The sequence below is a fragment of the Amphibalanus amphitrite genome, unplaced genomic scaffold (assembly GCF_019059575.1).
Source record: "Amphibalanus amphitrite isolate SeventyFive unplaced genomic scaffold, NRLGWU_Aamphi_draft 001014F_arrow, whole genome shotgun sequence".
Lineage (NCBI taxonomy): Eukaryota > Metazoa > Arthropoda > Thecostraca > Balanomorpha > Balanidae > Amphibalanus > Amphibalanus amphitrite.
Genome location: NW_024882508.1, coordinates 78,625 through 106,404, shown reverse-complemented (window position 1 = coordinate 106,404; position 27,780 = coordinate 78,625). Strand labels below are relative to the sequence as shown.

The 27,780-nt window shown below is 49.7% G+C and overlaps 1 long non-coding RNA gene across 1 annotated transcript; it reads right to left on the bottom strand.

The window, feature by feature from the left end:
- Window positions 1–4,801: 4,801 nt before the first annotated feature.
- On the bottom strand, window positions 4,802–10,197 carry LOC122369192. The gene is made up of 2 exons (XR_006254367.1): window positions 6,356–10,197; window positions 4,802–5,871 (listed from the first exon to the last, which is right to left on the bottom strand). It is a non-coding gene; the product is annotated as an uncharacterized LOC122369192 (long non-coding RNA).
- Between the last annotated feature and the right edge of the window lie 17,583 nt (window positions 10,198–27,780).

Genomic DNA, 27,780 nt, shown 5'->3' with positions numbered 1-27,780 from the left:
CCGAGTTTACGACATAATGAACACTATGCAAGTCATAAACACGAGGGAAAGAGCGCGGTCCTAGCCCGCGTCATGGCGGCCGTCCAGACAACCCGAACTCTGCACGTGGGCCTTTTAGGTCTAACAATAGCGCAGGCTGCCTCTGTTACCTAAAGGAAAATGTTTAATTGCTTAGTGTCCAAGAGACAACAGTTAGTAACAACCTTGAAGAAATATGCCGTAATTTACCCATTTTTTATGCGAAAAAAGATACACAGTTAACTTCGTCGACATGTCCGTAAGCCGAATGACAGTTTGAAAAATTCTCTTTTTGATAAAAAAGTGCCAGAGCATTCCTTCCAAAGTAAAACAGAACACATTCTTCCATCCTTCAGCCAAATTGCACACATTCCAATGCAGTCTATAGCCTGCATTATACTATAGTGCACGAGATCAGCTACATGAGGGAATGCTCTCTGATTCCCAGATGGAGAAAAGCTGCGCTGATTCGTACCGAGAACTCCCACGTCAGCGTGCGCCGCTGCCGCCAGAGTCGGAAGGACGCTGCTCTGTGACCGATCCGATAAACTCATCTGGACTCGGGTACTCAGCTGATGAGGTCCTCTTGAGAGCGGTCATGCATCTATGCATCATGCATTTTGATACTGAGGGCGGCTACAAGTCCAGCCTAATATAGGTCTGCTGAGGGCGGAACAAGGACCATTTCTCTATTCTACACGAACTAGTGGTGTCAATCGGTTACCAAAATTTCGGTATACCGATACCGAACCAAAACCGATTCGGTATTCGGTATGATATACCAAAAGCATTTGGTATTTTGTCGGTATCATGAAAATCAACTACTGCCATAAAAGATTTGAAAGCATTTTTGATAAACCTTCTGAACTCAAAATTGATTTGCTAAATGACACTGGATGAAGAAAAAATGGCAATCATGACACATTTCTCCCAAATGTATGATGTCCTAACAAATGGGCAAACACATGAGCTGCAATATCAAATACATCAGACCACCAATGTTAAATGGCAACTTATCAGTTATCAGTGTTAGCAAATTCCAATACCATGAGGATAATTATCTTACAAAGAAAGCCAATGTGCAAGACATGAACATGAATTAATGTTTTACTCACTGTATGCTGGAAAACATACTTTAACTGCCTTTCTCAAAATTTCCAAAGCATTTATTAGCAACAAAATTGACTTTGTTTTGAGGAGTCTGTGATTGATCTTGACCTTGTCTTGCTCTCCATTTCACTGCAATGCAATTACATTATCCAAAACCCTGTTTAATACAGCACTAGATTCACCATTATCATCTAATATTGAAGGCAGCATTTGTCACTTCATCATCATCCCACAAATCTTCAACTTCGCTCAACTTCAAAAGCCTCTGTAGTGAGCGATCCTGTCGTGATCCTGTGGATAATTTATTTTCTTCAATTAGTGTTCTCTTTCCTGCTCACCTCAACAGATACAGATCGCTAGCAATGTTATCATAAGCATTAATAAAATATAATTGGTTTTTGGCTTGATTCGCACACAGCAGTTTCAAAACTGAACACATCTAAAAACATTTCAATGTCGCAGCTGCGCCAAGTACCGATGTAGCTCAATAGTTAATTGAAAATAATTGAACAACTTTGTTTTTCTGGTACTTCATTTTTCAGCAAAAACGGCCTACAAGCTTTTTTGAATTAATTTTAAGATGTCAAAATTTATACAAGTAATTTTGATTTAAGTGGACTTAAGGAAAAGAAAAGAAAAACTTTATTTTATACAGCTTAATGCAAATGGCCGCCGCCTCTAAGGCCGCGCCATTATGGAAGAGATGACACGTGACGTGTGTCAATGCTTCCGTAAAATTATGGACATTTTACTTAGATTTCATCGCGATATCATTACAGTGGTGTCTGCTATCTATCAGTGTGCCTCGTAAGTAATCATTTATCAAGTTTTGTTGTGTTAAACATTTGTTTATGAAGAAAAATTGGCTGCGTCAGTATCGTCACCAATCACCATGCTACTTGGGTTGAACGGTTGAACTGTAGGTATCATACATACTAGTTTCTCGCGTTTATCGTAACACAAGATGAACAAATTTCAATTTATCGCAACATGTTTATCGCAACATTTTTGCCTCGATTTATTGCATCATCTAGGATGTTGCAATAAACTTGTGCATCTTTTAATGAAAGGTTTTGCCTATCTAGGAAGAAAAAATTCGGATATGTTCCTTCATGGATTGAATCGCTGCGTCGCTCGCCGGTGAGGCACGGAGGTTGAGATGCTGGAGGGACGGACATGCAATAATTCTTGAGGTGTACCTATCAGGTGCACGATGGACAGATTCGGTGCTTATCTTACGTTTATTCGCATATTGTGGCATATGTTCCCATCAATTAATAGTCGAAGTCGAGCACTCGCCGGCCAAGGGGGGGGGGGCGGGTGCCGCCCCCATACTTTTTTTTTGGCAATAGCTCGGAACACGCCCGCGATGGAGAGCTGAAACTTGGCATACCTGACCTTTGACTCAAGCCGGATCTTGTGAGATCAGCCGTATTTTCAGCTCAGGTCAGGTCAGTGACGTGACCTATAACATAAGTGAACCTATGCACGGTCCTCAGATGTCGCAACTTCGCAACGCCCTCAGTGCTAGAGGAACTTTCACAGGGAGATGAAACTTACGAAGATGTAAGTTTTATCTGTGAGACCTTCAGAGGTCTCACAACTTGTATATATCTCTGATCTTTTCCTAAAGGTCACACGTGGTTAGGTCGGTTACGTGACCTCACCATTATTAAGTCAATGGGTAAATATGAAAACTGCTATTTTGGCGCCGGGAATGATCTAAAACTATCCCAAGCACATGGAATCAGGCGCATACCTAGAATTTTGCCAAGGGATGGGGGCGGAGGAATCCCGGGTGGGCTCCTTTCTACAGAGGGTCTCCTCTCTAAAGGGGCCTCCTCTCTACAGGGGGCCTCCTTTCTACAGAGGGTCTCCTCTTTACAGAGGGCCTCCTACCTTCAGAGGCCTCCTCTCTACTGAGGAGTCAGAGGGGCCCTAGCGGTCAGACACAGACACTAACGGTTATTCACAGGAGGCCCCAGGAAGTAAGAAGGACCCTAGCTGTCACTTGTCAGGCTGGTCAGAGGGCCCTGATTGTCCTGACGTGTTTTTTTTGGGGGGGGGGATTCCCGTGAATTTCGTTCGCCTCCGACGTGATTTTAACCAACGTGGACCTTCGGCCCACGGGGCCCTGATTCCATCTGGGGCCTCCTAAAAAACCCAAGGGGGGGGGGCGGACGCCCCCCGTTGGGTACGTCCCTGCATGGAATCGTGATTTCATGCACTCCTTGCAAGGTCCGATGCTTCACTATTGCATTGTTGACCTTGCGTGACGTCATTTACGACGTCACTAGGGTCATAAGAGTTTTTCGTCAATAACTCCCGATCAAATTTAAGTAGAGAGTCGGGAAAGACACCATTGGACTCGGGAAGACCTGCAGAATCGAATGCTATGCAATATGATATCCTTTGATCAACTTCGTGACTTGAGGCCTGAGGGGCTCCATGACCTGACCTTGACTCGAGGTCTACACCTTAACCCGGCCGGGCCCGGGGGGTAATCCCAACCACCGCAGCCCGGGGGGCGTTTTTCGCCCCCCCCCTGTCTAACTCCGTAAATAAGGGAGCTACGGTAACAGAAGCGATACCAAACGAAAGGTCCTTACGAGACGATTCTAAAGCACCTAAAATTTTGACCTCAGGTCAATTTTCAAGGTCAGAGGTCAAGGTCAAAGGCAAAAACCGGCACATGTGTAGTGATCTCAAAGTAAGCCTTCTAGAGGACGGCAGGCCGCAGGCAGCATCAAACCGGAAAAATTGGGTGTCAAACGAAAGAAGAGAACCTGAGGATTTCGAAAATGTGCTCAAAATCAAAGGTCAAGGTCAATGTCACGCTGAAAAAAAACGACGCGAGCCCATGTGTAACGAGAGAGGCGATACGCCATTCGAAGTGGAGTAAAGCGTGCTTCAATCCAAGATAAATAAAATCAATCAAATCACATAAATTCAATCCAAGCACATACAAATAAAATGTTTGTAAGGTGCCGAAGTTCAATGGACCATTTCTGCGGTCAATAATGAAGGCAATATGACGATAAAGTCCAACTGAGATAATCGTTGGCACGGATGTGGCCAAAATCGGGCACGAGCAGGACCAGAATTTGGCGCAACTGTATATCACGAACGGGATCCAATGCTGGAACGAACGGCATCAGCGTCAGGCTCAGCACCATAAGCTGGTACAAATGGTGAGGCAATTCAGGCTCGAACTACAGAACAGTCAAGCATAACTAGTAACTACCGTAATCTAACACGAACAGTTATGAGACCCGGCACCAGAACCTGGTACAAACGGCACCATTTTGGACTGGAGAGCGTACCGTCACCAGGCACGAACGGTTCCAGAATATGGCGCGATGGTATGTACATCAGGAAAGAACGTTACCATAACCTGGCACGAACGACATAGGATCAACCATGGAGACCAGAATCAGACACGAACGGTAAAACATAATGGACAATAACGGGTATGCAACGGCGCAGAGCAGTTGAGAGGCCACCAGCGGCGTCCGGCAGGAGCCGAGCCGGTCGGCCAGCGCGCCGTCGAGCCGCGGGCTGGCGCCGCCCGTCAGCGCCAGCCCCGCCTGCAGCTCGCCCACCGACGGGCTCCGTGTGGACATGTGCAGCGTCACGCCAACGGCAGCATGCCGCTACGGTGCAAAAAGGTTCATTTTCTGACGACTGACAGTGTATTTCAATAAGGACACAAAAATGCAGCTGCCGGACTGGCCACCCTTTGCCGACCACACATGGACCGACGGCATCGGGCGCTGCCACTGGACCCTAGCACAGACTCGATCGGATCAACACAATCTTACACCAGGCACACAACACACAACGGATCATGGTACTCAAGTCCGTGCCATCGGTGTCACTCAACAAAAACGGTGCTTCTGTCTCAATGTAAAACTCAATGTATGTACTTACTGACGCCGCGGGCGGCTCCGGGCCGCGAGTCCCATCCGGACCCAACCCAGCACAGCCCAGCCCCCGGCCCGATTCAGCCCTATCACCGGGCACCGCTGCCAGTGCCGAACAGGGAAGGACGGACACCAGAGAACAACTGATGACAACGGACTTACGAGAACTTACAGCATCGAAACCATTATGAGGAAACACGTTATCGAGATACACAACAACCCATACACACTTCACACGCCATCTTGACGCTCACGACTCCGACGTACGCTAGGCCGCTGGCCACCCTTTGCCGACCACACATGGACCGACGGCATCGGGCGCTGCCACTGGACCCTAGCACAGACTCGATCGGATCAACACAATCACTAGACTTACACCAGGCACACGAGACACAACCGAACATGGTACATGCGTCCGTGCCATCGGTATCACGCAGCAAAAACGGTGCCTCTGACTTCTGAGCTTGATAACCAAACTCAACAAAAACGGTGCTTCAGAGCTTGACAACCAAACACCGGACACGGCCAGCAGGACCTACTGCAGCGCCTCGAGCGATCCTGACATAGGCCATGTGGCGGCTGTTCACTGGCTGCCACAGAGAGCACTGCTGACGTCGCGGGCGGCATCGGGGCGCGGGCAGGCACATGTATTGTCGCCGCGGGCGGCATCGGGGCGCGGGCAGACACATGTATTGTCGCCGCGGGCGGCATTGGGGCGCGGGCAGACACATGTATTTGACGCCGCGGGCGGCGCCGGTCCCCAAGTCCCGTCCGGACCCAACCCAGAACAGCCCGGCCCGGCCGCTCCAGCAGCTCACTCCTGAGGGCAGGGACCACCGAACTGATGTTAGTTACGCCGTGAAATCGGACGGAGTCATGGAGCTATGTGAAGGAAATACAATATTGAGCCTATTACGGTTTTCAAAAGCGTTTTTTTCAGCGACGCGCTAGCTCCACCAGGGGCGAAACGGCGAGGGGGTCGTAGTACCCCCCTCGGCCGGCGCGTATGTAGAAAACCAATAGGTCCGGCGAGGGTTAATACCGCTGGAATTTGGCTTATTGAAGTAAAAAAATGCGGTTGGAGCTCTGCTGGCTCCAGTTCTATGAACTCAAAAATAGGTCACCTTATCCACACTTACATAGTTATGACAATGAACATTGAAGAACTAACTGACGATTGACTCAGTTAGTATCAAGGAGGAATCATCCCTTGCACGCCTAAAATAAGCAACCGAATATAGCGCATCGCAACAAACATACGCGCCAAGTACAAAGAAGTGCATCAATACATTGTCAATACTTACTGCCTTCTGTTTAAGTTTGTACATCTTGCATCTTATGTCATTCAGATTATGGCCGTTGAACGGCTCCCTCTTGTACAGGTCTCTGAGGTCATCCATACTGGGTACCCGCCCACCGCGGGCTTTCAGTATCGCCCGCAGTCTCTGCACTTCGGGCACAGACCACTTTACATATCGCTCTGAAAAAATAAAGAAATGTTAACCCTGTTATACGCCTTGACTAGCCTGAGGCAAGTTTTTTACCAGCGCCGTGACGCTCTTCCAATCACAATACATCGATGGAAGGACAAGGGTGCATTCACAACCTTTCTAGTCAGGTAATGGGCCGCCCTACAGTTATACACGTTGTCAAAGGTGAAAATTATTCTATTGTGACACCGTTGACGAACTTCCTGATAGACAAAAAGGTAAAACACAACCAATTACTGGTTGCTTTAAATGATTTTCTCACAGCACAAAATATTTAACCTCAGGCCATCACCTTTGTTTCAAAGAGTTAACTTTCTAATTACATACTTATTCGGAAACACTGACGCCCGGTGTGATACCGACTTTACATCTGTTATACCCGCATGATATACTTTCGTCTGCTCCGGGTGATTTAGTGATAAATAGCAGACATGGTTGTTTAGTTCAGCACTGCTTAGCGGGCATCAACCGGGTAAACGGGCCTACCTAGAGCGTCCAAACAGTGTTGCGGTAGAGCATCTCATCTTCCGTCGGAGAGGCCAACAGCCTGGTGAGACTACTACAGAATATGTGTCCGCTTTGCGAGCACTAGCCAATATATGTTACTTCAGGACGATAAATTAGACATCGGCAGCCACATCAGCCGCACAGCACCAGCCGACGTCCGGCGCTCGGAAACGGAGGAACATCTGGCCACCCTTCCAGACGACGCCGTGTAGGTATGGAGCGACGGCTCGGCGGAGGGAGGTGTCTCAGCCAGAGGGAGTGAAGCGTTGATAATCCTCCCCTCGGGCGAGGAACACGAGCTCCGAGCCCCCGCAGTCAAGATATGCAGCAGTACCCGCGCTAAGCTGGTGACGATCCGCGGGGCTCTGGAGATGCTGCTACAGCTGGAAGGCGGCCCGGCGGAGAGCCCAGTCATCGTCTGCTCAGACTCGCAGGCGGCGCTCGCCACGCTGGCGAGTGGTGCTGGGAGTCAGACGACCGACGGCACTCGGTGCCGCCGTATGGCGACTGCTCCTGACTCCGAGTCCTCATACAGTGGATCCCGGCACACTGCGGAATACCCGGCAACGAAAGGGTGGACGTGCTGGCTAAAGTGGCCTCCAGCATGTCGCAAGCCGCCGTCCCGATGGACGTCCGCTGCTTCGTAAAGGCTGATTGTTTGAATTGGACAATTGAATTGGACAATCATATACGAATTAATTTCGTGAAGGCTGTCAGCCTTGGCCGCTCCGCCACCAAGGCATGGCATCGCAGCTGGACAGACAGCATCTTCAAAAAACATTATGGGAGACCGGATGCCGATGCCGGTGCTTCTGGTGTCTCGGGACGAGGCGGTTAACGTCCACCAGCTGCGGGCGGGACACTGGAGCCACTCGTAGAGTTATCTGCGCAGGATCGGACGCCACCCCGAGCGCGAGTGTCCACAGTGCAGCGACCTGGCCTGCCCAGTGCAGTGGCGCGCTGCCTGGTGTGCCGCGAGGGTCCGGACACACCGGAGCGCGTGTTGCTCGGGTGCCCATGCTTGGCCGGAGCGAGGCTCCAACTACTCGGAAACATATGATCGGACCCTACGCAGCTTTGGGACGGCGGTGTCGTGGCGGCCTTCAGCCGCGGCTACCTCAGTCACCGAGAGCCGTTGGGCTACGGCCGGCCATGAGCCGACCCGCGGAGAACAAGAGCAACAACTTCAGGACGATTGAAGATAAGACGATCAGATACCTCGTGGTGGAACAGATCCTGCATCATCATCTAGCGAAGTTCCTGCAAGACGGTGCCCTCACCCTGGAGAAGGTGCTCGATTTGTGTGAAGCCTACGAGCGTTCAATCCTCCAGTCGTCTGATGGCTCGTCATGAACACAACGCAGTGGCTAATATCAGCCGACAGCCGCGGTTGACAGAACACCCAGCATCTGTAGAAGGCCATGCGGGAGCTAGGGGCTCGCTGACCATGCCAACAGCCAGGGCCCCTCAGTGTCCTGCCAGACGAGTGACCTGACGCGTCTGTGGAAGGAAGTCACTATGCTGCAGTCGGAAAGAGGAAGTTAACACGAGTGAAGAAGGCCACCATGGCGTTTCATGTGTTGCAGTGCAAGGTAAACACCTGCAGTAAGTAAGGTGACCGGCCCTGTCATCCTGGAGGCAGAGAGGCGTAGGCAAGCGATGACACTTACGGTGGATGCTGGTGAAACCTGCTCGACCTTGAGACTTTAGTGCAGAGTACGTCTGCCGTCTCTAGGGATGCACTTACGAGCCATCCACATCCAACCTCCTCAGGTTCGGGAGAATGCATTTCAGCGTGACAGGTAAATACTCTGCGACGTCTGCGTGCCACAGCCCGGTACCAGTCGGTGGATGCCAGCCTCTTCCTGGTGGATACATGGCCGCTGCGGAAGCCATCACAGGCCTGGGTCTGATGCAAAGCTGGGTGTCACCATTTCCCAACATCAGGTGAGGTCTTCACCATACAAGAGGAGGGGGATGCGATTCTCCCGACCATCAATGGCTACCAGCATTACAGCATCCTCGTCCCAAATGTCCCATCCTCGTCCCTAAGCCCACGGACTACAAGCTGCGCCGTCTTTTGCTCTCTGTTCGAGATGAGGTGCAGGAGGAGCGGAAGACATCGTGGAGAAGATTGAAGCGTCCTCATGGGTGAACCCGCAGGTCTTCTCTCGCAAATTCAACGGGCAGCGTTGACATCAGGTGGCCCAACTCACATATTGTGGCTGAGATATATCCTCTTTCGACAATCGAAGAGTACCAGGCTCGACTTCATGGCAGAGTCTACAGCAACATCGATCTCCGGTCGGCATGTGAGCAACTGGAACCCCATCCGGAGAGCAGGAACATCAGCGTTCATCTCGCACGGTGAGTTGATACGATTTCTGCAAATCACCTCCGGCCTGGTCTCGACAGACTCTGCTTGCCAGAATCTCCTTCACAACTTGTTAGGGAGCTCAGAAGTTTCCTCTCGCTGACTTGCTGGTCGAATCGCTCCATCCCAGTCTGCGCTTACATCCGACAACTTGCTGTGATTCTACGGAAGGAGTGCTGTTCGAGTGGATGGGGGAAGAGTCAAGGTTCCAGACCATCAAAAATGGTACCGAGCAGCCCGGTTCTGACGCCCTTAAACCGAGACCTACCGACAGTGGTGACGTCACGGCCACGCGCATCCGAATCATTCATTTGATAGCACTGCTGGGTGCTGGTGCCATCATGTCACAGCTGTCCTGACGGCTCAGTGCTTTGTCCTGACGAGCGGTGCTCTTTGTCCGACCGTGAGGCCCTCAGTGCCGTGCAAGCAATGGAGCGGTGGAACGTCTACCTCTGAGGGCGACGTTTAACACTCCGGACTGGCCAGTCCGTGATGAACACGCTCCTCGCCTAAGTTCTCAGACTGGGCGGGAGCACCTGTTGCTAGGTGGTAGGCTCGAATGCTACCGTACGTCTACGAAGTGACGAGCGCCCCTGCCAGCAGGATCACTGTCGCTGACGCACTGTCACGCCAGCGGCTGTCCACTACAGGGCCCGTAGAAGAAGCCGATGAGGAAAAGGTCGTCATCTGCGTCAGGGGCGAACACCTATCACCGCTAACGGAGAAGAAGGTTCGAGAGGCAGCTGTAAAGGACCCTGAGGGGTGTTCACGGGCACCGCACACGCCTCCAATCCGCATGGCCTTTGAAGGAGTTTTGTATGTGGGCAGCCCCGTGTGGGCGTTTAGCTTGTCCTGCTCAAACCCACAGACGGATTTGGTGGCACTTACAACCGTATCAAATCCTTCGCCATTGATCAGCTCTTGCATGCTCTTTCCGGCTGCTTGGACAACTTCGCCCATCATCCTTAGGCGCTGGCTTATCTGCGCAAAACCCGACCTTCCAAGTTTCGCGTGCAAGTTGGCACCCCACTTCTTCAGGAGTTCATCGTTCTTTATGGTCTTCGTAACTGCATCGTCGTGCATACGAGACAATATGTCCTTGTGATACCCAGTATTTTCTTCTTGGCCGTCACTCAGGAGCGTCCGGCTCTCTGCCAGCACCGTGGGAATGTCTGGGCATTCTGTTTTGCGAGCCACACAGTGATGTTTTATGTGCTGCATCATGTTGGTTTTAACCACAAAAAGATAGCAGTAAGGACATGGCACGTAGTCGTCCACGGACGCCTGGTCCGACTTCCTTCCCAAGATCATGTCACCTTCACCCCTTTGTAGGCATCCCACCTTCCAGCGTCCGGGGTCGGGACGGGCGGCGGGGCTCCGGTCGCAGTCTCAGAAGTCTCACGCAGATGAAGAGCATCCCACCTTCCAGCGTCAGAGGTCGGGACGGGCGGCGGGCCTCCGGTCGCAGTCTCAGAAGTCTCACGCAGATGATGAGCATCCCATCTTCTAGCGTCCGGGGTCGGGACGGGCGGCGGGCCTCCGGTCGCAGTCTCAGAAGTCTCACGCAGATGAAGAGCATCCCACCTTCCAGCGTCCGGGGTCGGGACGGGCGGCGGGCCTCCGGTCGCAGTCTCAGAAGTCTCACGCAGATGATGAGCATCCCATCTTCTAGCGTCCGGGGTCGGGACGGGCGGCGGGCCTCCGGTCGCAGTCTCAGAAGTCTCACGCAGATGATGAGCATCCCATCTTCTAGCGTCCGGGGTCGGGACGGGCGGCGGGGCTCTGGCCGCAGTCTCAGAAGTCTTACGCAGATGAAGAGCATCCCACCTTCCAGCGTCAGAGGTCGGGACGGGCGGTGGGGCTCCGGTCGCAGTCTCAGAAGTCTCACGCAGATGAAGAGCATCCCACCTTCCAGCGTCAGAGGTCGGGACGGGCGGCGGGGCTCTGGCCGCAGTCTCAGAAGTCTCACGCAGATGATGAGCATCCCACCTTCTAGCGTCCGGGGTCGGGACGGGCGGCGGGCCTCCGGTCGCAGTCTCAGAAGTCTCACGCAGATGAAGAGCATCCCACCTTCCAGCGTCCGGGGTCGGGACGGGCGGCGGGGCTCCGGTCGCAGTCTCAGAAGTCTCACGCAGATGAAGAGCATCCCATCTTCTAGCGTCCGGGGTCGGGACGGGCGGCGGGCCTCCGGTCGCAGTCTCAGAAGTCTCACGCAGATGAAGAGCATCCCACCTTCCAGCGTCCGGGGTCGGGACGGGCGGCGGGGCTCCGGTCGCAGTCTCAGAAGTCTCACGCAGATGATGAGCATCCCATCTTCTAGCGTCAGAGGTCGGGACGGGCGGCGGGCCTCCGGTCGCAGTCTCAGAAGTCTCACGCAGATGAAGAGCATCCCACCTTCCAGCGTCCGGGGTCGGGACGGGCGGCGGGGCTCCGGTCGCAGTCTCAGAAGTCTCACGCAGATGAAGAGCATCCCATCTTCTAGCGTCCGGGGTCGGGACGGGCGGCGGGGCTCCGGTCGCAGTCTCAGAAGTCTCACGCAGATGAAGAGCATCCCACCTTCCAGCGTCAGAGGTCGGGACGGGCGGTGGGGCTCTGGCCACAGTCTCAGAAGTCTCACGCAGATGAGCATCCCACGTTCTAGCGTCAGAGGTCGGGACGGGCGGCGGGGCTCTGGCCGCAGTCTCAGAAGTCTCACGCAGATGATGAGCATCCAACCTTCTAGCGTCCGGGGTCGGGACGGGCGGCGGGCCTCCGGTCGCAGTCTCAGAAGTCTCACGCAGATGAAGAGCATCCCACCTTCCAGCGTCCGGGGTCGGGACGGGCGGCGGGGCTCCGGTCGCAGTCTCAGAAGTCTCACGCAGATGAAGAGCATCCCACCTTCCAGCGTCAGAGGTCGGGACGGGCGGCGGGGCTCCGGTCGCAGTCTCAGAAGTCTCACGCAGATGATGAGCATCCCACCTTCTAGCGTCCGGGGTCAGGACGGGCGGCGGAGCTCCGTCCATCGCATGGGTAGCCGGTCGCAGCTCATGAGTCGTCATAGTCAAGTCAAGTCCAGGATATTTGTGGTATACATGATACTCAGTGGTGTGAGGAGGGGTTTCATCCACGCGGCCGGCTGACCCAGGAGATGAAGGGAGGACTTCTGGAAAGAAAAGATATGGCAACGCATAAGGAAGCATGGCGGTAGGAGGATGAATGCTGTCTTGATTTTTTAACCATCACCAGTGATTCGGCGAGTGATTTTAAAATGTAGGATCAGGTAGTGAGCCAAAAAAAGAACAATGTCTAAAGAAAAACCAGAAAAATGATTGAATTATGATGTGTTGATTAGCATAGATACAAGTAGATTTGGGTGGACTGAGTAACTGGTAACAACACAAATGTAGGCACCATAGTCACGTCTTACCTCGTCCATTTTTACGTGAGTGACGCTGCGCGCCTTTATGTCTGCCACGGGAGTGGAGAGCAGCAAGCAGCATCCTCTTCCCATATGATCCAGCTATGCGCCCTGTCAAATATTGATAGCTATTAGCTAACATAAAATACTAAAGGAAGTTTCCCAGCCAGCAATTGGTTTGGCTCAAGTCCGTTTTGCCCTAGCGACTCCGGCACGCCAGATTTGGGCCGGTGTAAACGGAACGCCGTCGGAATAAGAGTTTGGGTCGATATGGCTCTATTCCGGTTAACCAGTCTTTGCCGTAGCGTTCCGGAGCTAGTATGGCTTCGGACCGACAAGTCCGGCCGGCACTAGCGAGCGGTGGCCTGACCTGACCTTGCCGGAGGGGCCGTGACGTCACCGGCGGGCGGTCAGAGCGAGTCGGCAGAGCCTCACTCTACGCGGCCCGAGCGAGCAGTGAGGATCGGTGAATAGGACATAGGGGAGGGAGGGGAGGGGAGGGGAGGGGAGGGAGGGGAGAGAGAGAGAGAGAGAGAGAGAGAGAGAGAGAGAGAGAGAGAGAGAGAGAGAGAGAGAGAGAGAGAGAGAGAGAGAGAGAGAGAGAGAGAGAGAGAGAGGCGGCCGGCCAATAATTAGGCAGCCAACACTGAGTTGAATGAAGCACACGATGCTGACAACGTTACGGAGTTAACTATAAGATAATGTCATGCGTTTAATGTGATTGGATTTTTCACTTAAATGCTTTCTTCCTTTGTGACCCACAACCCCTAATTTGGGGAGGACAAGCTGCCCCAACGGTTCCTGACCTTATGAAAAGTTGTGGGGCACCGCCCCCACGGCCCCAGAGTTGTGGGGGCTAGCTGCCCCACTGCCCCCGGTTCCCGCGCCTATGTATGAATCTATGAAATTATGTTGGTATATTTCCGATTTCGATCCCTCCAGTTGGAGGGGCTCAAATACCTTACGAGCCCCCCTTCCCAGCCGAAAAGTTGGAGGGGCTCAGCACCCCCTAGCCCCCCCCCCCCCGGCTCCCGCGCCACTGCCCCCCCCCCCCAAGGCAAATCATGGGCATCATAGCATTTATTGCCCCCCCCCAAACTAACCGATGAGCCCCCATGGGGGTATGGGGCCCTGGCCCTTATTCGATTATCACGAGGCTCAAGAAACACACGCCAGCTATTCGCACAGCTCCCATACCGGTCTTTGAGGGTCCTACAATGACCTCTGAGGGTCCCTCAGTGGCGGTCATGCGCCCACCTTGACCGCTGAGCCCCCAGCATGACATTAAAAACTCAGACCACCAGCACGGCGCAGGTTAATAGCATCTGCAAATTTGAGCACTCTACTAAGCTATGCCTTCGTCGATTGTATTTACATAAATTTTGAACATGAGACCTAATACAGCTCTGAGGAACCCCAATCAGAACATTTTTCCCACCTTGCCCTTCACCCATTTAGCACTATACGCTGCTGGCGTCCTGTCAACCGGGTCTAGTATATTCCCCTTCATGCCTTGCAGCTTCAATTGCAATACTATCCTTATGTGTGGTACTTTATCAAACGCATTATTGAGGTCAAGGTATGCTACCTACATCAAACTGCTTTCTTTGCCAAAAGTGTTTGTATCTGTCGCAGCTTCAAAAAAGTCTAGGTTAAACATAAACAGCCTTTATTTAACTCATGCTGGATATTGCCTATCACACTGTTTTCATCCAAAGATTCTACCACTTTCCCCTAGATTATGGATTCCAATATTCTGCAAACCAAGGAATACTTCGACAGTGACTGTAACTCACCTCGTTTGGTATCCATCTGTGATTGGATAGTGGAGACTGACGCCAACCTGAAAACAAGTGTTATTGGCAGTCAAGGTGTGAGAGGTGCATACACTAAATATTGCCGCTTGTATCATTGAAACTTTTACATCCGTCCGCCCGCTCATTGCCAGCAACACCAACATGACTAGGGATCCAGCAAAAAGTGATTGATGTTCCCTCTCGGTCGAGGGCTGTCAGACGGAGAAGAATCTCCTGTACGAGGAGGTCGGTCGAATAGAATTGTGTCAAGGCCTGGAGACCACTCAATGAGTCAGATGGGCTCCTATGTAGCCACACTTATCTCCATAAAGGACCAATGCGCCGGTTTCTGAGAGACCTTGCCGGCTTCTGAGGGCCCTAGTAACGGCCAATGAGGGATCAGCTGCAATGGCTCCACACCCGTCTGTGATAGCCCCACGGCCCACACCAGTGTTTCTAAAAGCCACCACATCGGCACCTGCGAGGCCCCTCACGCCATCTCCAAGGGACCCACATCAGCGCATCGCCCGTAACCCTCGCCGTATTGTAGTAACATTAACCCTCGCCCGTATTGGTGTTTTTCCAGCCGCGAACGTATAGGTAAGGGGGCGGGGCCCGTTGCCCCCCCCCTTGCCGTTTCGCCTATGATTGAGCTAGTTTCGCAGAAAAAAAAACGAGCGTGTTGCCCGTGACGAGAGGAAACCGATGACACCCAATATTAAGGTCCTAGTTCATTGGTTGACCTTCCAGGTCAGGTCAAAGACCCAGAAGTCGGGAAAATCGGGACCTGTTAGAACGTCGTAGTGTGGCAGTGTGGCTGATATGGGGGCTTTCGGGGTGTTGATCACGAATATCATGTTAATTTTGATCACAGATGATGTCCTCATGCATTTTAACTGGGCCGGGTCAGGTCAGGTCAGGTCAACCAGTAGGGGTCCTGCCGGGTCTTCGCAGTAGGTGTCAACCGCCTCTGACAGCTTCGTAACATGTTACGAAGGCACCAAAACTACTTCGTTAAAGGAAGGGTGCCACCTTCCGAAATTTTTGTTCTATGAATCTATTTTACTTATTTGAATTTTTAGACGTGGTTAGCGCGTCCACAATATACAAAAAACCGAAACATTGCATTTAATACATTGGCCAAAAAAAAAGATCGTTGTTTATATCACCACTACAACTCAAGGTCGTTTGATGTGGCAGCTAGGACGGCTGGCATATCCTGTTGTCATGGCAACATATCATTCTGCCATTTGCATTGATGGCGCAACTGAGACAAAAATCAAATCAAATAAATACATCAATAAAATACATCAAATAAATACATCAAATAATAATAATAATAATAAATAAATACATCAAATAAATACATCAAATAAGTCGAGTAAAGGTTTTTCCTTTACAATGTTTAAGAGATCTATGGAACCCTTCACCCTTCATGCAACTTACTAGAAAAACTTCCCAATTAAAATTTTAAAACTTAAGTGTATACCATAAAGAAAAAATATACCCTTTCAAAATGATAAAACATGCTTCAAAAGTATAACTTTTATACATACCTTTGCTGATTTCATGTTTTATAAAATACCCTTAACACGACGAGGAAATAGTGCTGAAGATTTTTGCCTGCCCGAATGCTGGCAGCAAAACTCGCAAATGATAACTTCACGTGCGGATTCAATGCTGACCGTCTCGAGCATAGGTAAGTGAAGCCGGTTTTTAGGTTCATGTGAGGCTAATCTTGTAAAAACTGCGTTGTGTCCAAAAGGTGGCACCCTTCCTTTAATGTTCATATGGTTGCTAAATTCGAATTCAGCTCCAAAAACTAGCCTAGAAACATGTAAAACTCGAAAAAGTGAACCGAGGTCATCAAAGGTCAATGACCTGACCAGACCTTCAGGTGACCTTGACACCCACCCTAATGCATGGGGGCAACATCATATCACATGTTTGAACGCCTGAAACCACGAAAAGACTGGAAACGCGCGGCTAATGCGAGCCGACATACGCCGAACCGCGATTCCGGCCAAACATGGGCTCGAAAAGTAGGTCACAGGTCAAAGGTCATTTAGGTCAGGGTCATGAAATTTTTAGGGTAGGTGTAAAATTGAATAACCCGAGGGTACTGAAAGTTTCGTCGCGATCGGCCGCTTTTTACGCGAGTTATTCGCGAAAAACCGAGGGGGCCGTTCGACCCCTCCCCTACACGAACGTGGGTTAAGGGCCTACATCGGCGGCTCTGAGAGTCCCCAAACCAGCGTCTCTGAGGGCCACGTACCAGTGACTGGGCCAGTACCAGTGATGGCCTCTTACCAGCCTCTGAGTGTCCTTGCCAGTCTTAGTCTATGAACTATGAAAGGCCACTTTCCACTTTCAGGCCACTGTGCAGGGCCACGCACATGCCAATGATGGCCCCACCAGTGTCTCTAAGCCCTAAGGCCCCGCGGCCCGCAACGGCGGCTGTGAGGACTCAACACCAGCGCATCTGACGGCCTTTCACACCGGTGACTGAGGAGCTCGCTTGCTTCGTTTGCTCGTAAAATACCATGCACATTAGGCACACTCCTTGGGCATAAATGGTATTTTTACGTGCCAATTTTTAACATTTTCTCAGGGCAGACCGTTTTAAAGAGGCCTGTCTGCCAGTGGGACCGGACCCACCGTGCCCCCCTCCCATCGAAAGGTCCTGGATACGTCCCTGCCTGGGCTGACCCCGGGCCCCCGGGTGACTCGCGGGCCCCTTCAAGAGCAGGTGATCCCCTCGTGGGCGAAATCCTGGGTACGTGTCTGACGTACATCGTGCATAGTTAATCCAACAACTATTTGTCATGTTGATTTGATTTTTTAAAAATAAATTTAGTCCGAACCTTTTGATGGGAACACGGGCGTAGGAACGTCATGAAAAGTGGGTGGGCCACCCTGTCAAGGGGCCTCCTTTTCCAGGGGGCCTCCTATTTTCAGGGGCCTCCAACTTTTGCCTCGTCCTGCCGGCTGCTTTCAAGTATGACCTCCAAATCTAGCTTCTGAGATCGAGCAGATGTACCCAGGGGCGTAACCGCTTCAGCGAACAGTGCGGGAAGTCCGCACCATTTTTAAAACTTATTCTCCCTCCGATTTTTTTTTAGAATCTATATGCCGCAAACGGTGCATGACCCCTGAAAACCCTTACACAAATGTCTTCCTCGTTTCCCAGGTGCCCCCATTAGCTTTATAGGCGCCCTCTTTGGCATATAAGCGCCCTATGTATAGTCATCAGAGACATCCCTATATGTCCCACAGTCGCCCCGTTGTCGCATACAATGTGCGCTTATCATAGGCGTCTCTCTTTTATGGACACTTGAAGGCGCCTCTCTTTGCCATGCCGGCGCCCCTGTTTCTTATGAATGCACCCTCATGGCATCGATCCATTGCAGTGCAGACCTCTATTGCATGTGGACGCCCATATATGTAGGCCTCAGAGGCACCCCTCTTTCGCATTAAGGCACACCTAAGGGCTTCATAGGCGCCCTTCTATTGCACGTAGGTGCCCTACTGTCTCAGAACCGCTCCCCTTTGGCATGCAGACGCCCATCTTTCGACAGAGGAGCCGCTGTGGTTCTTAAGACGGCATGTTACTCCCAGACGCAGATGGGGCTCTCGGAGTCGGGACCTTCAGTCGATGATGGGTGCCCGCCAGATGTGGACCCTCGGAGACGCCGGTATGGGGCCCTCAGAGATGCCGGTATGTGGCCCTTAGAGACACCGGTGTGGAACCCTCAGATACTTCAGTGTGAAGCCCTTACAATTGCTGGTGTGGAGCTATGAATGCGCTGGCTTAAATCCCTCAGAGGCCGGTACATGGACATTAGAGCTCAGTGAGAGCTTGGCTTGTGTGGTGCCTTCAGTGGCCTTGTGGAGCCGTTAGACATCAACATTCAACATGGTGCTCTCAGGAGCCGGTGAGTCCTCAGAGTCACCGGTGTAGGGCCTTCAGAGCTCCGAGATACTGGTGTGGGGCCCTCAGAGGTGTCGGTGTGGGTCCTTCATATGTACTTATAGAGCCTTGAGATGCACAGGTGTGGTGGCCCACAGAGGCGCCGGTGTGGGGCCCCCAGAGCCACCGATATAGGGCCCTAAGAGACACTAGTATGACCCTCAAAGGCGCCGCTGTGTGGCGCTCATAAACACTGGTGTGGAGCCATCACAGGCGGGTGGAGCCGTTAGAGGCCGGAAAGGGCCCTTAGATGCCTACAAGGAGCCTTCAGAAGCCGGCGTGGCACCCTTATGGGAATAAGCGTGTCTACTTAGGACCCCTTGAGGTGCTCTCATGTGCTCTGTGGGGCTCTACCGAGCCGAAATATGGCCACGGCAAGTTGCCGCCACCTGGCTCTTCGGACTATCATTCTCAGGGGCCTCATCTGCCTAGTTTGAATAGAAGGGCCTCTCAGAAAATCAGTCTCATGGGCCTCCTCTGGCTAGTATAAATAGAAGGGCCTGTTAGACCATCAATCCTAGGGCCTCTTCTGGTTAGTATAAATAGAAGAGCCTCTCAGACCATTAATCTCAGGGGGCTCCTGTGGACAGTATAAATAAAAGGGCCTCTCAGACCATCAGTCTCGGGGGCCTCCCTAGAAAAGTGTAAATGTGGATAGAAGGCCCCCTCAGATTCATTAGGTGTGAACCTCTCTGACTATCAGTCTTAGGGGCCTCTTGTGGCCAGTATGAATATAAGAGCCTCTCAGACCATCGGTCCCAGGGGCCTCTTCTGACTAGTTTGGATAGAGGGCCCTCCCAGACCACCGGTTTCAGGGGCCTCCAGTGGCCAGTTATATGAACAGAAGGGCCTCACAGCCATCAGCCTCGGGGGCCTCTTCTGACTGGTGTGGATATGAGGGCCTCTCATACCATCAGTCTCAGGGGCCTCCTCTGCCTAGTGTGAATATAAGGGCTTCCCAGGCCATCAGTCTCAGGGGACTCTTCAGACTGGTGCCGGATTGAGGGACCTCCCAGTCCCAGACAGAAAGTTTTGGGGGGTCTCCTGTGGCCAGTATGAATAGAAGGGCCTCTCAGTCCATCAGTCTCATGGGCCTCTTCTGCCTGGTGTGATTATAAGGGCCTCTCAGGTCATCAGTCTCAGAGGCCTCCTCTGACTACAGTGTAGATGGATAGGCCTCCCAGACCATCAGTCTCAGGGGCCTCTTCTGACTATTGAGGATAGAGGGGCCTCCTCTGACTAGTGAGGGTAGGGGGCCTCGGCTAGACCGCCAGTGTCAGGGGCCTATTCTGACTAGTGTGGATGGAGGGGAGGGGCCTCCCAGACCACCAGTCTCAGACCTCCGACTAGTGTGGATAAAGGGGCCTCCCAGACCGCCGGTGTCAGTGGCCTCCCCAGACCAGTGTGGATATTGGGGCCTCCTCAGATCCACTAGGGCCTCTCAGGCCATCAGTCTCAGGCGCTTCGACTGTCAAGTATGAATAGAGGGCCTCCTTGGATCCATCACGGCACCTTGGAGTCCGTGCGTGGGGATTCGTGGAACTTATTTTTACCAAGTTTGTTTATTATGGGAGGTGACGACGTCCTCTCAAATCGAGACGAGGGCCTAGAGTAAAAAGTGGGTGGGCCAAAACACATGGTTGGCCCCCACTCGAAAAGTGGGTGGGCACTTACCCACCTGCCCACCATTGGTGTACCCTATGTTCCAGTGTTGCAAAAGTTGCCGCTGATTGGTGTCTCCAGACACCAAAGATTTTTGTACTCAGTACTCATCATAGAAAAAAATATAATTTTGTACTCACTTTTCAGGGAAACTGAAATCAATGGGTAAACCCCATAACGATAGCATGCCAGTCAAAAGTTAAGTGTCCACTGAGTTAGAAATAAATGTAATGTAACAAAAACAAGCATTACCCAGCCACAGCCCACAACAATCACAAAGTTTAATTCGCCGAAAGTAAAGTCTTTCAATCACTGGAAGAAATTACCCAATCTACAACCACAACCTACAACCTAAAACCTACAATCTACAGCATCACATATGGTAGCTCGTGCTATGTCTGCCCTACCAATGCCAAATTTATAAGCATATAGGGAGTGACCATGTGCTAATTTAGTAAAGGAGAAAATGTAAGCAATTAATTTGTGCAGTAGCATAAGTCACAACTAAGAAATTGGCCAAACATGTCAAAATAGCAATAACAGCAGTGTCCAAGAGCTAAGTGGATTTCTTAAAGGCAATTCCGAGCATTCCGAGCCATTGCTAGATTTTCATTTATCTTCTTTGATGGGGTAAGAAAATACAAATGACATTTTGTAAGCATGATTTCAGAACCTATCCATACAACTTAATGTAAATAATAAAATGATTACAGGCAGTAAAAACAAAATTGTTTAAGTTTTTTAACCATGCAGGTTATCTACGAAGGTAGTCGTAAAGCAGGCGTCACACTTCTTTTTGCAACCAAGGAAAGGCGCTCTACCCAAAGTTGCTTTCTTATCGAACCAAACCAAACCAAACTGAACCTAACCTTACCTACAACCTACAACCTAGAATCTACCACCTAAACCACCTAAAATCTACAACCTAACCTAGTACCTACAGCGCCTCTCCTTGGTTGCGAAAAGAAGTGTGACGCCTGCTCTACTACTACCCCTACGAAGCCCCGAAACATCAATACCCAATAGGTACCCATATCATGCAGATATTATTATCATGTAAAACATTGGACCCAGCCCAATACCATCAAAGGTAAAGTCATTCAATTGTTAACTAGCATACCTACTTAGTTTGAATTAAAATATTAAATTCAGTTGGTTTCTATGGAGCATTTAATCAGTAGGTATTTGATTGCATCTGGTTGCTTAGTTTGGTGGGTAAATTTGCAAAGGATGGCTGTCTGCATGGGGATATTGCATAAATTTATTAATATTTTCCGAAGTTGAATTGCGATTGAATCAACATTCAACAATGAAAACCCTAAAACTTACCTGCAACATCAACATAACCTCCACACTGACACCAACTCCACGTCCACACCCTCCGAAGTAATCGAAGTAACTTCACTTCAAAATGGGTGCAAAATGGCACAGTGTATATAAATACAAAATGGCAGATGCATGCTGCATTGCATAACAGGTTGTGCGCCACTTTGGCCTAAGCTGAAAGAGGCCATATAGGGAAATGCCCTGCGCAAATGTTCAAATAAACAGGATATTCAAATCGTGATTTTCAAATATGGTAGCTCTTCATATCAGAACAGCGACGTCTTTCCACTTTGTTCAAAATCTGTGCAAGTCGCGTGAGGTAATAAACCCGATTTATTACAACGTTCTCAGATGTCGCTGTAAATTTTTTTCCCCACCTTTCACGTTAAATCCTGACATTTCAATTTATTGCATCATAAGATGATGTAATAACCTGAAATGTTTTGAAATTCCGGTTTATCGCAACAAAATGATACAATAAATCGGGTTTTACAATGCAGACTTGAACGACTTCAAAAACGCGCAGCCCGACTTATTACAGGAACAATGACAAGAACACCGACGAACAGACTGAGGGAGGAACTGGGCTGGACTTCCATGGAAAACAGGCGCAAAGTTCACAGACTTCTACTTTACCATCACCTAAAAACAGCTGATCCTCAAATACCACCATATGTTCTTTCAATTATTCCTGACACACGACACGAGCATACCAGACAGGTAGAAATTTACGAAATTCCAGCACTCTCACACAATCCTTTAATAGAACTACTCTCTTCAGGAAGTCATTCATACCAAGCACAACCCGGCTCTGGAACGACCTTCCCCCTCTGTCCACCATCCAAACCTCTTTTCCTTCAAACGACAAATTCACGAACATTTTGGCCCTCCACGACCGCCTGAGTACTTTACCTTCGGCTCCAAGCGCGGCAATCTCCTGCACACCAGACTACGCGTCGGAGCATCTAAACTCAACGAACACCTCCATAAATTACTCCTTTCAGATTCACCCTCTTGTCCATGCGGCCATTCACTTGAAACTGCGGAACACTACATCCTTCATTGCACTACATACAATAATATTCGACAAACGCTTTTCGAGGAACTATCCACAATTCTCAATCTTGACTTTCGAACTTTGCCAACATCCAAACAACTTAAGATGCTACTTCATGGCGAGTTACTCAACCCGGGCAGCGGACGAGAGGTGGCAAGCTGTTTCCAGAAATACATAATTAATTCCCACAGATTTTGATCACCAAAACTCCTCTCGGGCGCGTGGGGCGGCGGCTCCCGGCGGCTGTTCCGGGGCGCTGTGGGCGGGTGTCCCTCCTCGTGCGGCGGTCGCTGATGTGCAATGAACGCGAGACATTAATGACTGATTGTGTGTGAATGTATAATGCGTATGATTGAGTGTAGTGTAACTGTTTGAAAATGCGATGTGTGTGTGTGAGCGCGCGTGTGTGAGTGCATGTATGCACGTGACGCTAATAATAGTGCACAACAATTACCTGATACGCCAAGAATTGTTACGTGTGCGCGTGCCAGTACAAGTGATTAAGAGTGTGTGTTTGTATGTATGTGTATAGTTTAAAGCATAGGTACGAGTCTGCACGTAAGCTTGTATGTTTGTGAATGAGTGTGCACGGAGAGAGGTGCCCCGAATTAAGCCTTGAGCTTCTGCACCAATCTCCGATTTACTCTTTTGTTCCAGTACTTTCTGTTCAATAAATATCATCATCATCATCGGAAGTCTGCAAGGTCATTTGTGCATTGGGTCACGTCAGGCGTGTGACGTCACTGACCTGACCCTGACCCAAAATGAACTACAAGAAACAACCGACGATGCCTGAAATGAATAGCAAATTCGAATTCAGGGCATCAAAATACCCCGAAAAGGCATACAAGTGCAAGAAGTCATTACAGGTCAACCGAGGTCACTGACCTTACCTTGACCTTAAGTAACCTTCAAAATGTCAACGGACATTGTGCCAATGTCAAACCAGCCAGTTGTGATTCTAACCCTATTAGTGGCAGGGGGGGGGGTGTTTTTATCCACCCCTCTGGTTTTTCGGGAATATCTCCGAAACCGCTGAAGCTACGATGCTGAAATTTTCTGACTTTTCCTAAAACTAAATTGGGCACATTCCCTGAAAATTTCAAGTTCATAACTTTACCAGGGGCGGCTCCAGAGCACTGGGAATTGGGGGGTCCTATTCGTGAAGCGAGTCATTTGGGCGAAGATCACGATGCTGCACCAGTTTTACGAACAGTGAATGAAAAGTATCATGTGCTAACATATACAGTTATTGTGCAATGTGCATCCTCTTTTGACACGTTTTTGCTATAATAGGCGGATCCAGGCGTCCAAAAGGGGGGTTATGTTTTACCTCCCAACATAGGTGCCCTGACACCACCTATGCATGACCAATACAATTGTAGTCGTTCTCTCATAAGAAAATTATTACGAGCGAGCGAGCGCAGCGAGCGAAGTGAGTCTTTTCAATATAACGGAAAAATCTCAGTATGAGCGGCCCGGCCCGGCCCGGCCCAGCCCGGCCCGGCCCGGCCCGGCCCGGCCTGTAACGCTTTTGAGAGGCTTATATCTCAGCAACCGCTGGACCGATTGGCCTGCGGTCTTTTTTGTTGGTTAGCCCCATCCCTTCTACCCCGTAATTGACTACTTTTGATACATCTCAGTGACTGTCGTGGCACGTGCCACGTGAAAAGTCAAGGGTGTTCAAGCTGTTTTGCAAAAGTAGTGATTTTGAGAGGCTCATACACTCAAAACTTTTTTACCACCTCCTGGAGGATTCATTTTTACCGAACCCGCAAGACAAGAGTATATTTAAAGGGTACCTCGCTGCTACCATTATGTGCATGGTAACGGTACGTGGGTAAATTGAAGTTATTCGCCAGCAAAGAGTATTATTACCATGTAAATATCAATATTACTCTCGCAATCCTGAACAGGACGAAAACTCTTTCCTCCTAGGTATTGTAACTCGTGTGCAGGTGGTCGTTCCATGCGTGGATCTTGTTTACCCTCGTGAATATAATATTTGAAAGAGTATCAATCAGCCAATCAAAAACGAGATCGGCCGTTTGAAGGTTGAAGGCCGCGCGCATCTGTCAGTTTTCCGCCGTTAGTCTCCGAGAGAGGGTGTGCGCAGTGTCGGTGTGGCGCGAGGTGGCCGTTGGTGATTGTGCTTGTGTGCTGTTCATCGCCTATAGAGCCTCTGCGGACATTTTATTGTAAGTACCGATGTGATGGAGCATTACGTGCTGTTGAGTGGTGCTAGTTTGATCTGGCTTACAGATCCCGCGCACGGCCACGTGGCAGAGTGTTGTAAGTAGGTACATAAACTTTGTTGTGATGCATTTTGTTGGTGACTTAGAAAAAGATATATACTGTAGTGATGCAGTTTTATTATCCCACGTAGACGGGCGACCACCCAGGAACGCTACCGTTCACTTCAAATGTTGTGGGCTGTGCCTTATCCAATTTGAGGGAGCTGAATTCTTATTCATATTCAAGCATTCATTTTGAGTATTCGTATTCAAGTTGCATTCAAGTTGTATCGTGATGTTTGTTTACCGCGTATGCATCGCTGAACGCGTATGAATAAGTGGAGTCTCACAATGTTCATGGCTGCAGTGAACCCCTCGTATTGTTTGTATAGGAATGCCAAATATGTATTGTTGCTCTTGAAGCATGTTTTTTAGTTGATGAGCTCCGGTTAACAGAAGCTTCGCGAAGCTTCTGAAGAGCGTCTGTGGGTCCGTTACCATCCTCTGGGGGGTTTACACTAAAGGAAAGCGTAAACATTACCATGTCACTAAGGGTAAGCCAGAAGAATATGCTCTCTGTAAGGTGGTAAATCACAGAGTAGATGGCATGCTACTCTTTAGAGGAGGGTCACGTTAAAAAGTTACCCTTCCACAGCGTGTAACTTCGAAAATGTTGCCCTCTAGACGAGAGTAAATCAAAAGAGTTTACCATACAGAAGATGGTAAAAAACGTCTCTGTGTCACGTTACCCCTCCCTGACGAGTTTACTCTCCATGAAAGAGTAAAATTTACCATCTGGAGGGTGGTAAAAAACGTCTGTGTGTCAAGCTATCCGTCGAGACTGTTGTGACGCATACCGTACTTTTGACGTTTAAAGTTTTATAGTGTTTCGAGCTAGCCTGAGCTAGGCTGAGTTGTCTCACTTTTCAAGTGATCGGCTGTGATGTATCACATTAGTGTTGCAGTGTACTTGCGTTGTTGTTTCGACAATACAGAGCATAGTTATGAAGACAGTGAATGTTGGTTGGTTGTATTATAGGACTGCGTAGAGAATAGGTGTTAGTGTCTGGTATCCATGTCATTGATGTGTAATGTTGCGCTCACCTTATATTTTTCATTGATAATTTAAAAAATTAGTGGGGATACAAATCCACTTTTCCGCCTAATTTTTAAATTTTAATTCATGTCAAATAAGGTGCCTCCACGGAGAACACGATACGAGTTTACTCTGTATGGTAGGGTAAACCATTACCCTTGCAATGACTCCTTGCAAGAGTGTAAAATTTACTCCGATGTGAAGGGTCAGTTGGATTTTTTACTATTCTCGTCGGGGTAAACACCCAAGGAGTAAATTATTTTACCCTACTGACGATATTTTAGGGGACGTGTTATTCTCGGGACGAGAGTAAATTGAAGAAGTTACCACCTGGGAAGGAGTAAATACAAAGTTTTTACCCTCTCGAGAGTGGTAAAAAACGTCTGTGGACGTCTTACTCTTTCCTGGAGGGTAAACTCCCCAGGAATGAGTATATTTACTCCATGGTGGTGGGTAAAATCAAAGTGTTACCCTTCAGCCAAGAGTAAAACAACGGATTTACCACCTGGGAAGGAGTAAATACAAAGTTTTTACCCTCTGGAGAGTGGTAAAAAACGTCTGTGGACACCTTACTCTTTCCTGGGGGGTAAACTCCCCGGGAAGGAATATATTTACTCCGTGGTGGTGGGTAATACCAAAGTGTTACCCTTAAGTCAAGAGTAAAATAACGGATTTATCCTCTGGAAGAGAATAAATTAGAAGAGTTTACCCCGCGGTACGTGGTAAAAAACGTCTGCGTGCCTCGTACTCCCTCCCAGCGGATTTACTCCCCAGGGGAGAGTAAAAAAGTTTTCAGTGTATCTCAGCAGCCGCTTGGGCGATTGACTTGCGGTAATTTTTGTAGGGTAGCAGCATCCCTTCTACCCAAAATAGGATACTCTCGATGCATGTGGGTCACCCCCAGTGCACGTGCAAAATACAACAATAAGAGGTGCCAAATTTGTTCCCACTTCAGTAACTCGGTAATTACTGGGGCGATTTCGCTGAAACTTGGCATACAGGTAGGCACCCACCAGGCAATGCATTCCCATGTGTTGCGGTTAGGGTGCTACTGCACGTGCGCACGTGCAGGGGGCGTTTCCAGATCTCGAGAACGGCTGGACCGATTGCGCTCAAATTTGGTACACGGTTGGGGACCAGTTAGTAGGGTGCCGTGCAAAAGTCATTTTGGACCCCGTTTGCACGTGCGCACGTGCAGAATGCCGCTTCCAGATCTCAGGAACGGCTGGGCCGATTGCGTTCAAATTTGGCACACCGCTAGTAACATAACAAGACCATTACCACCCTTTTTAGAAACAGTACCAACAAAAACCTTATTTACTATACTTTTTGTGTACCCCCAATCTCAATGATCTGTATCCGCCTATGATTTTTGAAAATGCATATTTTTAGGATCCATGTGAATTCCTGGTTCATTCTCTATCGATCGGCAAAAGTTGCGTTAAGATTGGTTCAGAAACCTGGCCGTGATAAACAGTCTAAAATGTATCTGCAATTTGCCCGTTTTTACCCCCCTCTACCCCCCCCCCCTATTGACATTTTTTAATTTTTATTTTTTAGAAATGTAGATCACGTTGAGCGAAATCGAATGCCGTTTGAATTTTGAAAATCGGCCCGTTAGATCTCGAGATATCAAAGGGGGGTCGTAAACAGCCCCCCTGCCACTAATAGGGGTAGCCAGGAGCCTGCCACTAATAGGGTTAAAGGAAAAGTGCCACCTTCGTGAAATATGAAGATATCGTTGCTTTTAATTTTGACATTATTATTTTTCATGTTCTTTTTAACCCTCGCATGTGTGCGGCGTTTGCCAGCTTCTAATG